This window comes from Pteropus medius, unplaced genomic scaffold, assembly GCF_902729225.1.
Source record: "Pteropus medius unplaced genomic scaffold, Ma_sr-lr_union100, whole genome shotgun sequence".
In the NCBI taxonomy this organism is placed as follows: Eukaryota; Metazoa; Chordata; class Mammalia; order Chiroptera; family Pteropodidae; genus Pteropus; species Pteropus medius.
Window position 1 is genome coordinate 1,832,406 of NW_024354503.1, and position 16,878 is coordinate 1,849,283.

General features: G+C 39.6%; 1 protein-coding gene across 3 annotated transcripts in view; it reads left to right on the top strand.

Moving 5' to 3' along the window:
* The first annotated feature begins 5,036 nt into the window (after positions 1 to 5,036).
* CDC42 (cell division cycle 42) overlaps positions 5,037 to 16,878 on the top strand; it is a 38,946-nt gene continuing 27,104 nt past the window's right edge. For 2 of the 3 annotated variants that reach the window (XM_039854651.1, XM_039854653.1), the window contains exon 1: positions 5,037 to 5,174. The gene's annotated coding sequence lies outside the window, so the exon portion shown is untranslated. Of the gene's footprint in view, positions 5,175 to 5,321; positions 5,346 to 16,878 lie in introns of those variants that run through there. The other variant, XM_039854652.1, reaches the window with a different exon arrangement.

Genomic DNA, 16,878 nt, shown 5'->3' on the forward strand with positions numbered 1-16,878 from the left:
ATTGTGTCATCATTCGTTGTATTTCTTCAACAGATATTTATTGAGATTTCACTATATTCTAGCACTTGATACAGTGGTGAAGGAGGCTCTTAAATTTATTTTTTAATGAGAGGAGACAGATAAGAAAAAGGTGAGATCATTTGGGATCTGTGAAGCAGTATGAAGGAAATAAAGCAGTGTGGTGTGATAGTGGGTTGGGGTGCCACTTAACCTGAGTGAGGAAGAGGCCTTCTTGAAGAGGTAATATTTAAGACCTGCAGGGTGAAAAGGAGCAGGCATGTGTAGAGCGAGAGACAGAACAGCAAGGACAAGACTCTGAGGGGGCACAGTAAGCTCAAATACGTCTTGAGAGAGAGAGGGCATCATGGCTGGAGCCCACAGATTGAATGTATGGTCCAGAGGAGGTTGGAGGGATGGGCAAGAGCTAGGAGAAGCCATTGAAGGGGTTGAGCAGGGGGATATTGATCACCTATGCATCTGAGGTACGCTCACTAACTTGAATGTTGGTCACAGTTGCCCAACATTGGTCCACATGAGCGATTTTCAGATAGTTTTCAGGTTAAAACTTTATTATCGTGCCATGTGCCTCTGAATTCTTACTGAACCCTGCTGGTTGGGGATGGAGTTACTTGGTTATTTCTAGACTTTTCTCTCCCCTATCTCATCTCATCCACCCTCTTCAATGACCCAGATTATCTCCACCAGAGATGTGTAACAGAGATGAAGGAGGCAAGCCTGGGCCAGTTGGAGAAAAGGCAAGTAGGAAACAGGTTTTGTCAGTTTCCTGGAATGGTCAAGGTTCCTGGGCAAGGGTACTGATGTGGCACAAAGGGGAGGAGGGAGACCGACTGGCAGGAGGGGCTGCAGAAGGGATGGGGTGGGATCAGAGCCAGGAGACCGCAGCTCTGGCTCCTTATGGCATGGCAAGCCAAACCAGGAGCACATCTGGAGTCCTAGCAGCAGAGTGAAGCTGCTGATGAGGCATGGGCCACCATCAGCCAGAGTAGGGAAAGACCAGTCAGTACATCAGAATGGAAGGGGGTAGGCTTGATTCTTAAGTGATGGGAATTTACATAACATCAACCTTAACAGCAGTGAGACTTTATTTTTTTTTTTAATTGAATTATTTTAACCTTTATTTCTTTGAAATAGTACCCATGAGAAAAAGCACATAACACAAATGTACAGTACAGTGAATAATTACAAAGCAAACATCCATATAATCATCACCCATGTCATAAAATAAAACATTGCCAACACAATTCCCCTGCACTCCCCATGCCTCCCAGATTACAATCTCCTTTAGACACAGCTGGTAGCTGGATTTTTTTTTTTTTTTTTTATAATAATCACTTCCTGGCTTTTCTTTACAGTTTTACAAACTATGAATCACACAAGTCTTAGATTAGAATTCCCTTGTGTGAATCCTAAATCTGAAGACTGAAGGTGAGTCTCTTTAAACTGGATCCTCATTTCTGAATCTTCGCAGGCCCTGGGGAAATAGATGGTGGTGGGTTTGCGGTCTTTGGCATCTGGCAACAGATGTACTTTTGAGGCTTCTCTCATTCTGCCCACTTTAAGTGCTCACTGTGTTTACGTACCTGAAGAGTATGGTGAGGGGCATGGAGATGCATCTAAAACTGCGCCTGGCCCTGGGAACTTGTAGTAGGGCAGAGACAGCCTGGGGACACACAGAGTGAGGGCCTGAAGAAGTTCCCAAAGAAGTGCTATGGGAGTTTTCAAGAGGCAGAGATCACTTTTGTCAGTGAGAAGCAACGCAGGCTTTGTGGAAGAAGTGGCACGATGTTCATTCATGTATTATTTATCAAACATTTTTGAGGACTAGCAGTGTGCCAGGTCAAAGGATACAAAAATGAGTAAGATCCCTGCCTGCTCATGGCCTAATGGTTAGCACAGATATAAATGATTCCAATATGGTATACTTGAAATACAAAGTGTAATAGGCATGATTAGTGTCTGGAATTGTTAGAGAAGGCTTCAGAGCTGAGGTCTAGGCTAGTACTTAAATGAGAGAAGAATAGGAGTTTCACAGAAGGGAACCACTGAATCTGCAGAGACATGAGGTGGGAACGGACACAGGTCAGTGTTGGCAAAAGGGATAGTTCATGGTGGCAAGGAAAGTGGGACTTGATAGGATGGATGAGCGAGAAAGGTGTTCTAGGCAAAGAGAACAGCATGAGCAGGGGCACAGAGGCAAGATATGGTACCTGCACGCAGAATACTAATTCAGTTTAGCTGCAGCACAAGGTGTGCGATGGAAGGTATGATGGTTAATTTTATATCAGCTTGACTGGGCCATGGGGTGCCCAAATATTTGGTCAGACATTCTAGGTGTGTCTGTGAGTGTTCTGGGTTGAGATTAACATTTGGATTGGTAGATGGAGTACTGCAGAATGCTCTCCCTAATGTGATGATCTTCATCCAATCAGTTGAAGGCTCAAATAGAACAAAAAAAGTAACTGTCCTTCGAGTTAGGGAAGATTTTTTTTTCCTAGCTTTGGACTCAAACTGGAATATTGGTTTTTCCTGGGTCTTGAGGCTGTTGGTCACTGGACTGCAACTGAGACATCGGCTCTTTTGGTTCTCATGACCTAGGACTTAGACTGGAACTACACCATCAGCTCTCCTCGGTCTCTTAACTTGTCAACTCACCCTGTAGATCTTGGGACTTATCAGCTTTCATAGTTGTGTAAATCAATTCCATTATATGTATATGATGGTAAATAGGTAGATATAGATAGATGGAGATGTAGATCTTTCCAATTGGTTCTGTTCCTTTGGAGAACCCTGACTGATACAGAAGGGAAGAGAAAATAACTTTAAAAAGGCAGGTTGGTGCCAGATCATTGAGGACACAGAATGCCTGGCTAAAGGACTTTGAATTTTAATTTGAAGACAAAGGAAAAAACACTGGGAGTCCCTGAGCTGGGGAATGACTTAATAAGAGCTGAGATCTGGGAAGATGAAGTTTGTGCTGTATAAAATGAATTAAAACAGATTCTCAAAGGAAGTCTCTAGGAATTCGATATTAATTCTGTGGGTATAGGATTTATGATTCAGAGAAAGTTGGGCGTCCCTGGATGTACAATAGTGCAGGGACCCAAAGCAGATATAGGCACCACAGAACCTGGATTAGGTGGGAACCGGAAGATAATTTCAGTGGTGCTGATGGGGCTTCTGAGAATGAGACCAAGACAGGGGGAATCAACAGAGCTGAGAAATGGACACAATGAAACTAAATCCAAGTGGCACTGTTTGAACCCTTGGATGCTGTCTGGTTCAATTTGCAGTCACATTAGCCAGTAAATTCCCTATACTCCCTGAGCCAGGTTGAGTAGGTTTCTGTCAACTGCAAGATGCCTGACGATCACTGTCATCGCTGCTTCCCATGTCTGCCCTTGTGTGGTACTTGCCACTACCCTTTACATGATTCCCAAATTCCTACCTGCTCCAACCCCTGTTTCCACCCTCATTTCCAAGTTTTCAGCTTCTAAGAAGGCCCTTCTGACACAAACCTGACAACATAATAGACAAAGTGCTAAGTGAGTTCTTGTCCCCAGAACAAAGGCAGGAAAAGTCAAGTAGTTGGGAGACACCCCATCAAGATACTGCTGTTGATAGAAAAGGCAGACATTGTTTGTGGACATTCATGGGATTGTGAGATGGGATGAAGTAAAGGTCACTGCCAACTGGCCTTGCAGAGGGAGAAAAGACAACCAGTTTTCCCTCAAGTTTAAGAAACTAAACTTGCGTATATTTATAATAGTCAAGAATTTATAATAGCCCAGAACAACTAAATTCCAACAGTAGATTGGTTAAATATTGTAATGCCCATACATTAGAATACAGCCTTTTCAAATAATGCTTTATATGCTTTATAAGAGAAAAGCAGATTACAATCTGCTTTTACAACAGATTACAATCTGTTTTTGTGCAATAGATGTGTGTGTATGTATACAAATATCTGAGATGTACACCAAAATGTTAATAGTTGGTATTAGGGGTAGGACTGCAGCTGAAGCTTATCTTTTGATTTCTCTATCATAAACCTGCTGGATAGTATAATAGGGTACTGGTCAACTAGAGCCAGCCTCCTGGGTCCAAGTCCCAGCTCTGCCACTGCATGCCTTGGAGTCTTTGGGCAAGTCTCACCACCTTTGAGCCTCAGTTCATGCATCAATAAATGGGGGTACTAGTTTTTATAAAATGGTTGTTGAGTAGTAAATTAGCTACTCTTACATGCGAAGTCGTTAGCACCATGCCTAAACACTCGAAAATGTAGTTATTCTTGTGTAATTAAAAAATCCAAAAAATATGGCTATGAAATTAAATATATTGGAATATCTGTGGTATTATCAATAAATGAACTATTAAGATAAGTTGTTTTTCTCTAACACTAGGAAACATCTGAGAATGCGACAGCAAATGTGCCTATTCTCCCGAAGCTTGCACAGTAGCAGAGAAGACAAGATAAACAGGTGCTGTGAGGATAGGATGTTCAAGAAGGGCTGAGAGCCAACCCAAGAGCTGGTAAAAAGCAGGCAGGGTAAACAGTGAGTGTAAAGCCTTGCCGTTGGGAGGAAGTCTGTAAACCGAAAGACGACGATGTGGCTGGGGTGAGGGGCATAGAGGTGTACGCAGAGATGAGAACAGCTCTAACGCCACGCGGACCCACAGAATACAGTCCTGGGGAACCTGGGCCATTCACCGGCAGTGTAGTATCGGACATGTCACTGTCCCCTTTCGAGAAGCATTTGTCTTCTGTGCAAAATAGGGATGATGATATTTTACTTCACAAGGTTGCAAGGATCAAAAGAAATGTTAGTGGAAGTGCTTGCAAACGATTATTTACAGTATTATTACAAATAATACAAATAATGCATCGTATTATTACAAATACAACCATGGGAGAAAGACTAGCGGCTCCCAGCCGCGAACAAGGGACCCAAGCGCAATAGGCGGCGCGAACAAGGGCGGTGGATGAATTCAGGTCCCGCCTCAAACCGCTTGCCCTCCGCTCACCTCCCGGGCCCTCCCACTTCCGCGGGTACCCAACCGACCGTCGCCTGCGTGCTGACGTCAGGCGCGTGCCCCTGTCCGGCAGCTGAGGAGACCCCGCGCAGTGCTGCCAACGCCCCGGCGGAGAAGCTGAGGTGAGTGCGGGGCCCGAGGCTCCCCGCGAGAGTGGCGCCCCCACTGTCCCGGGCCTGGCGCCCCCGTCCTGTCCCAGTCCGCGGGGATACCCCGCTTCTGGACCCCCGGGAAGCCTGAGAGCGCGGGGCGCGGGTGGGAGGGGGATGCCCGGCTCGCGCGGCGCCGTCAGGGTGAGCGCGGTCCGCGTTCTTTCGGGGAGCGGAGAGGAGGGAGCCGCAGCAGTGAATGCGGGGGGCGCCTGCTCCGCAGAGTGGAGCGCGGCCGGGGCGCGGGGTACCGGCCTGAGGGCGCGGGCGGGGCCGGGCTGTCACCGGCCACGGCGGAAGGAAGGGGTCACACCCATCTCGGTGGCCCGGGCTCCCCTCCCCCGGCCGGTTCCACGGGCCTCGAGGGAGGGCGTCGGGTCGGGGCGCGATGGCCCTGGACCTCGAAGCCGCTCGTGGGCGCCAGGGTGAACGGGAGTGTCGGCGGGCCGGGTCTTCCCTTGCGCCCCGGCTTTGACTTCCTGCTTCTCCCGGCGCTGCCGCGGACATTTTGCGGCGGGCGGGGGGAGGGGAGCGGAATTGCTAGCGCGGCGGGGAAGTGGCATTCGGGGAGGGGGCGGCTTGCTGGCTACCCGCGTCTTTGCCTGCGACGCGCTTACCTCTGCACCCTCGCCGCCCAACGCTTAGTCTGGGCGGGTTGGGACCGATCGCTGTTTCTCCAGTCTGCTTTATTCTTGCCTTAGGTTGAGTTCCTAACACCATTTCCGTTTGCTTCTCCAACTCTCTCTCCCTGCTTATTGAGCCGAAGCTTCCTTTTCAGGGAGTTACCTAACCACCTTCCGAAACTGCCGTTTTGCTGCTTGTTTAATTCCTCTTAGTAGGGGGAAATTTTCTTTGTTCGTTTGTTTTTTCCTCGCCTTTAAGTCCAGAGAAATGCAGTGTGGAAGATTACGTCATCGCAATATAAGGGATGAGAGTTTTAACTCCTGCAAGTCAGGGACTCACCAAATCAAGACAGTATTTTGCGGCCTTAGTTGGATATCTTGCTTGCTTCCAGTGCATCGTATTTAGATGATCTTTCAAGTCCCAGCGTCTCAAATGCACCTAAAAGCCAGGAAGGTTTAAAATCGCAAGATTAGTTTGTGCTAGGAAATAAAGCATAAGACAACACCTACAGTCACTTGCGTAGACAATAACTTTAAAAATTCCTTTGCCTGTACTTGAATGAAGTGAATTTATTTGTGTCAGCAGCACCTTGGTCCAAGATGACTTTCCCAGACTTTAACTTCTCCCGTATGACTTACGGATTCAGTACATATTCAAGTTGACTCCAGTTCGTTTTTTGTGACATAGGTGTGGTGAGAAGAAAATTCATTTTTTCCCTACTCTTTGCTTGCTAGACAGTTAGTTTTGTAATTAAAACGAATTTTAGATTTTTAACTAGAAAAACGAGTAATATTTTGAGATCGCAGTACTTGTTAGGTACATCCTTCATTGACTACAGAGTACTGTAGCACTGAAAAATGTTAGCATTGTAAAGCAAATGAAATCCAATTGTGTAATGCCTTGTAAGGGTAGTTCTTGTTGGAACAAGTACTTTCCTATTGTTTCATTTGTATAGTGTGAACAGATTGCTCGTTAAAAACACTTAGAAGTAGTAGGTTTAAGTCAGCTTTCTGTAGTGTTTAGGCGTTGTAGATTGATTGGATAGGTGTGGAGTTTGGATCTTCTGAAATATGTTTGCCATAATTTATCTCGTTTTAAGAATATAAAAATGGAACACTTATCTGCTGCCTTGAGTCTTCTGTATTTAAGAAGTTTAAATATACATACATCAATTTGTATCTTTCCTCTTAAAAGGTAACAGAATAGTTTGCATTTACAGTGTTTAGACTGTGGCAAGGAGATAGATTAGTAATTGAGTGTTAAAAATGAGCTTTTTTCCAGCAATTTCTTCAGACCTAAAAGGTATCACATCCTTTTAAAATGTTTTGACTTAATAACCAACAGCTGTACTCAGTTAAATCTAAGTTTTTGGGACTCTAAGACAAGTTACAGCCTAGGGTAGTCAGGGGGCTTAAACATCAGTGAGAATTCTTAAAACCCACTGAGACCAAATCTTGATGTTTTTTATAACATCAAAATTTATTTGGATACTTTTCCTACTTACAATTTTATAACCAGAAAAGCATTTCTCTTTTTTTAAAAAATGGTTACACATAAAATGTTTTGATACAAGAGTTTTAGCATTTGTAAAACTTTGAAGTACAATTTACTGTGCCTGTCTGAGAGTAGTATTTATAGGTATTCTTGGAAGTAAAAGTCAAATTGCACTTTTATTTGTAGATACATTTTAAATGCATTTCTTTATTGTTTTAGGATCTTATCTGAAAGGATGAGGACCAAGCACTTAATGAGCACTTCAGGTTACAGGGCCTCTGCAGGAGAGGGGGGTGAGGGGGTGGGGTTTAATATTTTATTTCTCATAAATATTCTCATATTAAAGGGCTTCCTTATAGGCCTTCAATATTCAGTATTCTATTACAAATCTGTTAGTTTTCCCCACTAGAATTTAAGTTCAATTAGAGCAGGGCTTTGACCTGGCATGGTCACTCCTGAATTCCTAGCACCTAGAACAATGCCAAACACATAGTAGGTCTCAAGAGATGTTTGTTGAATGAATTTGATGATGTCAGAGGGTAACTTTCTCTTTCTGCGTATTCTATATGCCTGTGTGCTGGTTTCCTGAGGTTTTTGTGCTTGCTCAGCCATATCCATGTTTGGGTTCATTGAAGTGATGATTACTAATCTACTTTTGTTTGACTATATCCATCTGTTTAGTCCAGAATTTTCTGCATCTGTACTATCTGGAGAGTTTACTGTTGCTTAGAAAATCTTTTCTGATGGTTAGTTCTTATACTCCTAAAAATTATTCAGACTTTAATGTTTGTTTCTTTCCTCTGCAAAGAGCAGCTTATTTTTTCCACTTCTTCCTCTCTACTCAGCAGTATCAAATTCCTGGTTATGTTTTGTCCCTTACCAGTTTCTACTTTTAGTTACTCATCCCTTCAGTCCAGAATATTTTTGCTAAAGGAATTTTCATTACTTGTCATTTCAGCTGTGTCTGCCACTGCTGCTATTATAAGTCCTGGATGTCAAAACTCTTCTTTACTAGTTGCCCTTGGGACATTGGTCTTAAACTGCTTATTTCATGAAGTAAAACTGAGTATTTAGCCACCAACATTTCCCTCAAATATTTAGCTGTTATGCTGAAGTGCAGAACAGTTTCTAAGATAGCAAAAAACTGCATATTTTTAAGTCATGGTATTCACCAAGAATCGATGGAGTCACCTGAAGAGAACCTTGTTGCTCACTCTGCTTTAACACTAAATTTAACAGTTGTATTGTTTTCTCTAATAGTAATCCATTATGATTTGCCATTTTAATTCTGCTGCTGTATGTTCTTGAGAGAGATACTGCTAGTTTAGTGAATAAAAATGTAGACTCTGGAACTGGATTGTGAGGGTTCAAATCTTGGCTCTGCCATTTATTAGCTATGTGCAATCTAAGTTATATCTTTGTGACTCAGGTTTACCTTCTATAAAATAGGGCTAGCAATAGTCCCTGCCTCACAGTGTTAATGAGAATCAAATCAGTTAATCTGTGTGAAGCACCGGCACATAGTGCTCGGTAGGTGTTTGCTCTTATTACAATCTCTCTTAGGCCCCACTTTTGAGAAGCTACCTGCATTTCCCTCCAAACAACATTTTAATAACCATCTCTTCCCCAGATTAATTTCATGAAACCATTTCAATTATTAAATGAAGTGGAAATTGTTGCCTGCTTTACATTTTTATTCATTATCTAACCAGCGTACTAGAAGCAAGGGTGTAAGGTCCTAAGTATGCAGTGTGTGGTCTGTGGACCAGCAGCAGAGGCTCACCTTGGAGCTTATTAGAAATCTCAGGCTCCATCCCAGTCCTACTGAATGAGAACCTTCATTTTAATAAGATTTATGCACATTAAAGTTTGAAGTACCCTCTTCAGGACTGCCAGAGTGGTGTCATAAGGAATTTCAGAAAAATGTTGCGTGTTTTATTCCTTTTTCCCCCTACTTAAGTATAACCTGGTTTCTTTTAGGCAGTGTACCATGGGTTATTGCAAGGATCATAATCAAAGTGAATGTGAAACCTATTTGGTTTTCAAAAAATTATTATAGTTTCTTGCCTATTGTGTAGAATCGCCTCATGCCTGGGCTCATCAGGAACAAATGTATCATTTAGTTATTAAAATGCCATTGCCCACTTAGAAATAACTAGATAATCTTAAATTCTAGTTTAGTATATCAGTTACACATTTGAACTCTGATGACTTCTTATTGGAAACTAATTTTCATGAAGAGAATATGATCAGGATTTTTCGTTATGAAAACAGGTGAAATACAAATACAAATACAAAATTGGCATTTAGCTGGTCACATTTAAAAAATATTTTCTGCTTTCTTTACTAAAGTAAACTATCTCAAATCTCAAGGGAAAATGTTTAACTCTTTTCCCAGTTAGGAAAAAAAGTGCAGCTGGTAGTGTTAATTTAACAGGTGTAGGAATGCTACGATTTCTAGAATTTGACATTTTCAGCGATCGAGAATTACTATATTTTGTAATTGGAAATACTACTACTAAAAACAGAATGCTGTAAATAGAATGATGTCATTTTTTCCAAAGACTATTAATATACTAGAGTGATACAAAAATAATAATAAAAGCAAGTATTTCATGGCAAACTGTGGGGATAAGGATAGGACTGTAATCCATGAGTTATCTCGAGGTAAAAGCTGTAGTTGCAAGCACCACCAGCAAGTATTCTCCGGGCAAATGAGAGATTCATTAAAAAAATTTTTAATTTTTCAATTGCAGTTGACAAACCCTATTAGTCTCAAGTGTACAACATAGTGATCGGACAGTTATATAACTTATGAAGTGGTCACCCCGAAAAGTCTACTACCCATACGCCATATGTAGTCATTATAATGCTGACTATGTTAAGGGAAAACGTTAATAAAAATCTAGTCTGAGCTGCCATATTGAGAAATTATTGTTGTATGTAAAGACTAGATTGAATTTTTCTCTAATAACCTTTCTCTTTTCCTAAACTACTGTAGGAGAAATTCACCAGTGCTAACCTGCTGCAGTGTATGCTCTCGTGTAGTGTTTCCTAAACCTTTTGAAATTAAGACAGGCAGAAAACTATTTGTATGCCATAAAGGAGTAAATGGATGAGGCTGCTTTTGGCTGACTGTGGACTCCAAAAGAGATGGAGGATCAATGTCTCAGACTTACCAGTGTCCATTCCCAGTGTCCCAAGTGGCAGTATGAAGCCATCTACTATTAGATGTTAAACCACAGCTGTCTTTTTCAGCTAAAAAGATAATCACTGTTAACTCCTTGTAGAAACAAAAGAGATTGAGAACAGATCAAATGAGTAACAGCCAAATTAAAGGATGAGAGATGGAGGTGGTATAAAAGAATACTATGTTAAGTAGTTAAAGGAGTATGAGAAAAGGACACATTTTATAGAAGAAAGCACAATAGGTTTTCAGCTACAGTCCATTCACTTTATTGGTTGGCGATTTAAGAATACTTGTAAATTTTTGGTTCGCTTTTAAGTCTGTTTAAAAGCAGATGAAGAGGAATAGGAAGTAAAAGAATAAAATTTCTTAAAGAATTATTATCTGTGGTTTCAGGGATTTTCATTGTAATACAACTTCACTAGCGCTACTAGTATTTGTTTCACTAGCTGAATGCTATTGGAGAGGAGCTCAATTTTAGAATCTCTTGAAGTGGAATTAAACGATCTTTATCACTTATTCCTTTGCCAGAAAACCACATTTTTATTGTGGAGTTTAAGATTAATGGTTAAATTTTATAATAAATTTAGATTTTAAAATGTAAAATACTGTGTATTTGATAACTAGGAAAAAATGGGTGATTCCAGTGAATATTAGAGTACTAGGACTTAAATCACTAAAATAACCCTCATATGTTTCAGAGGGTATACAAATAGTATAAATATTATAAACTGAGCTGTGGAAGTGTTTGAATTATTTAAGGTCATATTTATTTGTTCTCATCATAGGGCCAAAGGGAATGTTAGATTATTCTAGGAGTTTATAAACCAGTAGAGATAAGGAGTAGTGAATAATTTTTAATTTTAAGAGTGATTACTGTGGTGTTTCTCTAATGTGTTTCAGAATACCTCAAAGATGTTTCCATGGGGGTGGGTGTCAGATTAATTGGAAATCCTACTTACTATATCCATATCTTGGAAATTCATAATGTATATGTTTATTAAAGCCTTGGAGAAGTTAGATTGTCAGAGAATCTTGTTTAATTCAGTGTTTCTTGTTCGATGGAGCTTCCTCTCCCCAACCCACATGGAATGCCCTTTAAAGTTTTGAGAAAATGGACTGGGAGACACTGGTGTCTGGTGGCTTATTAATCTCCATTAGGTTCAAGGGCTGTTGGTATGGTCAGACAATGTTTGTAAAGGATAGAAAAATGGGAAACATTTTTTCAAGTTTCTGAGGCAGGTGAATGAATGGTAGAGACTTCAGCAGAGGCCATGAATTATGCTTGCCTAAGCCCCAATTAACAGCTGTTGTATAGAAATTGCTAATTTGCAATTTCTTGAGTTGGAACCGAGCGTGTTACATATAAAATATATCCTCGGGGTACCTATGGGTGAATAGCTCTATCTCAACTTAAAATTGGGGCAAGGTATTGGAAGGGAGAAGCTGTCCAGTATTAGGGACTGTTGAAGTGATTGTCCAGTGGCTGCAGCAGAAACTTCTGAAATAGAGTCACTGTCTCCAGTTTCCTCTGTTCTTGGAGTGATGATTTTAGTTTGAGTATTTTATTTTTTTTCCTCGTATTCTGAAAAGCTTGCAGTAATTTCAAAGCCAATATTTTAATGCAGTAAAGTTACATAATTCTTAACTGTTTTATTTGCTCTCCAGATAATTTGTTTTTTAAAAACAGTTGTTCATATACATGAGAAATTAAGTTTTTAGGAGGTTGTGGCAGTAATCTGTAAATTCTTTGTATTTTATAATTTGGCATATTTCTTTTGCTTTTTCTTCCTGTCACACATACTACCTAATCCTCCCACTTCTCCCCCACAAAACCCACCCAATCCCATGTTTTAGGTTAATTTTTTTTTCTGGTTGTGTGTATGACATGGAAATGAAGATCCTTTCTCCTAAAAACTTGTCCATGGTTCTAGTTAAATTAGAGCCAGGAACAGGAAAATTATTTTACTTATACCTGTGTTACCAGTTATCTGGGAGAAATGGGAGAGTAGGGGAAAGACAATTTTGTATATCATGGTTGGGTGTAGGAGCTTAGGTTGGGCTGTCTTAGTTCTTAAAAAAAAATTACTATTATTTGCTTAATTGACTAAGCTTTCTTCAGGATCAAGATGAATTCGTATCCTGGATGTGACATAAGTTGAAGATCCAAAAAGTTTTCTGACACCAAATTTCTTATCTCTGCTACTTTCAGTTGGAGAAATTGGACTCATTTCTGTTTTTATGACATATAAATCTGCCTCTCTAGCTCAGTCTCTTTTATCTATGAAGATGATTCTTTACAAACAAAACCCCAAAAATCTAAGAAAAGAAACCTATAATGAAGTAGTTTTTAAAATAGAGTTAATCAGCGGCAAAGATTTTTGTGAAGACCTAGATTCTGTAGAAAATCTTTGGCAATTATGTGATGTTTAAATACATTATACACTTTTTAATTGATTTGAATCTAAATTGTTTCAAAATTAGAGGCCTGTTGTAATTATAAAATGACTGTAGGATTGGTTACATTAACTCTTTTACTTTGATATAGTTGCAAATGTGATACACTTAGTTTGGGGCATCCTGCTTTTTTCTAGGAGATTGTATGTTTTGATAGTTTAAAAGTTGGTGCAATTGTGGATTCCCAGAACAGAATGGGTTGCTCATGATGATCATTTATTCTCTGTGATACGGGGTGGTGGCTTTAAACACTTGGTGTTAACTGCGTAGTTGATTCAGGCTGTGGTTTTGACTTTGCCTTTGGAACTGGATTTTTCTCTCAGAAAGTTATAAAAAATTTTTTTTTTGTTCTTTATCCAGGTAGTAATAGGAGAGGGTTTAAGAGCCTAAAGGACCCATTAAAGGGTATATTCTGAGTCCAAGGAACACGTTTTTTGATTTGCTGCATTTCTAACCCATACTATATTATTTATGAATTCAACAACCCTTTGAGTACATGCTGTGTGAACGTCACTGTTCTAGCTGTTGGGGATATAGCAGTGAATAAAACAGACCAAAACAAATCTAGCCCTATGAAATTTACATACTAGTGTGTGTGTTAGAGGTAAATGTTTGGAGAAAAATGAAGAGGAGGAGGAAGATGAGGGAGGGCTGGGGGTGAGGTACAGTCGAGTGCTTCAGGGTTTGATAGAACTTGGGGTGCATTTTAAAAATAAGGTAGTCAGAGGAGTTCTAGCTCCAAAATGACATTTGAGTGAAGACCTGTAGGGAATGCGAATGAACCATCCAGGCAAGAGAATTCTAGGTAGAAGGAGCAACTGTAATCACTTTTCAGCAGTGACAAGTACTGTTATGCTGACTTTTATGTGAAAGCTTTAAAAATAGATATTAACCAATGCATTCCGTCATGCAGCTGGAGTACCATTATAGAAGCTTAGTTTCCCAAAATACGGTGTATGTGCATAATTTCCATTGAAACAATTGATGGTCAAGGCAGAAGTTTGTGCTTTTATGGTAGTGTCCTTGGTTTCAAAGTGCGCTTGAAAAGGCAGATTTGTTGCCAACACATATTGGTTATTTTTCAGTGTTTGCAATTCTTTGTTGTTTCAGTCTCTTTTAGTGGATAGAACTATGTAGTTACTCACTACTTTGCAACCAGGCAGAAACATCTGCCATCATGCCAGCTGTATTGCATTGACACAGGTCTTGGTGCAACTGTTATAGCATCACTTATTATTGTCTGTCTAGTTATTTTTTAAAGTACGTGATTGAATGCTTCTGTAGATGTTTACCATTAACAACAGGTTTTTACATCAAAATTGGTAGACTGCTTTGATTCAGAATCTTGATAATTTTGTCTTGTTCTTTAAAAAATGATTTGTGGTTTATAAAACAGACTATGAGAATCTGAGTGTAGGTACCTCTGTCTCATTAGATATAACAAAGCCTACATGATCATGATTAGTTTTGTAGTTGGCATCTCACCTGGTAACCTTTCAAAGGAAGGTTCTCAGCCTTCGCTCATTTTACAGTGTGTGTTGTTGCCTGAATAGTATAGTGACTTATTTTTTTTTGCTGCAAATGTGTGCTTGTATGTAGCATTTCTGATACAGGCTGGCACGTGATTTCATCCTTGATAGACTTAGGACAGAATTTGTATACCGATTTTGAAAAGCCTATTTTCTTACACGAATGCTTTAAGAACATAATAGCCTGACTTTAAGATTTCTTATTAAAGTAGTTTCTTAGCTTAGTTCCTTTACTTTATCTGGTTACCTTTGATGGTCCACCGTAGAATACAGGTACAAGATCGATGTTCCTAAAAAAACTGATATTCATGGATAAGAAAGAAATGATAGCCTCCTGTTCGCCTTCCAGGTTAAATTAAAACTCCTCTGCCTCGCTTTCAGTCTTTAATGACTTGGACTCAAACAGTTTTTTTGTTTTGTTTCTTCCACTTTGCAGGTTGGCAGTGCTTGTGCCCTTTCTCCTGATATTCCATCTAACTAGAGATTTATTCTCTCTTCAAGACCACCCATATTTCTTACTCTTCTGAAAATCTGGCACTTGTAGTTTATAGCACTTGTAATTTTGTAGCAGTCAGACTGCTGCAGTCGTGTTAGCCTCTTCTGCTTATAACTCATCAGATATATGAAGTGATGTATGTCAAGTTGTTTAGCATAGTGTTTGGCACAGAGTAGGCATTCAGTAAATTACTAAAATGTTTTGAAGGCCTTTGAAGACAGAGTTTCTATCTTACCCACTGTAGTACTATAATAGGCATTTAAATACCTTGCTGACTTTTATAGTTAATAGAGTTGTTTCTTGGAAGAACAGAAGCCTATTGTAACATGCTGAAGGTCCTAACTTGTGTCCTGGTGCAGTGAAGATTGTATAAGATCTCTGAGGTGCTTGGTCTTGTTTTTTAACACACACATGTGAGCGAGTGCTAGCATAACTGCTGTTAAACTCTCTTTGCATTTGTTTTTTTACACATTAGGATACAATTTTAACAGTGGTAGTATATGTTTTTAATAACATTGTGTTACTATGTTGATTAGTCTTCACAACTTTTAATATGTACATAGTATTTCATCTTGTGGTATGTTGATACTTAATCATTTTTTTTCTGTTGCATTAACTGTTTTAATGTTATAGTATTCCATTGTTTCTTGGTATTTTCTTCATTTTGGATAAATTAACTGAAGTATATATTATTTTTAAAGAGGGATACAAATGTTTTAATTGTTGAAATACATTGGTAAATTGAGTGATTTACATTGTCATACTAAGTGGATGAAGTAGATTATTAAGACAAGTGGTGTGAAGTAGATTATTAAGACAAGTGGTGTGAAAAGAAACTACCAAAAAAAAAAATGCCTACGCTAGTGAAATAGGTCGAGTATTTTGGTGAGTTTGGTGAGTTTGGTTTATCAGGACTTGTTAGTTATTAGACTAGGTTTGCTGATGGTGTTATTCTTAATTGTTGGATGTGTCTTAGAGATCTTCTCATTTTAGTAGTTTTGTTTTTATAATTAAAGGAAATATTATATGCATATGGTGAAAACTTCAGTAGAAAAGAGAATATGATGAAAAGTCTACCCGTCCCACACACCCATATTCCCTTCCCAGAAGCAGCCACTGTTATCTAGCAGATATGTGCCTTTGTAGATAGTCTCTGTACCTGTAAGTATATATATGTGTTCTCTCCATTAAAAATTCATGTAAGTTGACATGTTATACACATTGTTCTTCACTTTGCTTTTTAAAACTTAATATATTTTGGAGATCTTCCATGTTGGCACTGTATTAGTTTGCTAGGGCTACCATAAGAAAGTACCATACTGGGTGATTTAAACAATGGAAATTTATTTCCTGACAGTTCTGGAGGCTAGAAGTCCAAGATCAAGGTGTTGACAGGAGTTAATTGCCCCTGAAGGCCTCTCTTCTTGGATTATAAATGGCCTACTTTTAGAGTCTTCATTTGGTCTTTCCTCTTTTCTGTGTCCTAACGTCCTTATAAGGACACCGGTGATATTAGATTAGGGCTCACCAATATGACCTCATTTTACCTTAATTCTTTAAAGCCCTATCTCCAAATACAGTCAGTCATAGTTCTGAGGTACTGGGGTTAGGACTTCATCACATCAGTTTTTTGGGAGGAGGGTTTATACAGTCCAATCTATAACAGGCACTATAGCTCATTCTTTTTAATAGTTGAATAATATTCCTTTGTATTATGACCTATTTTACCAGTTCCCTGTTGGTACACATGTATGTGATCTCTAATCTTGCTCTTACAAACCAGGCTGTGGTAAATATCTTTGTGCCTACCTCTTTGCAAACTTGGAGAAGTCTTAGAAATGGAATTGTCTGGTCAAAGAATGTTACATTTTGGCCTATATATAGAAACCT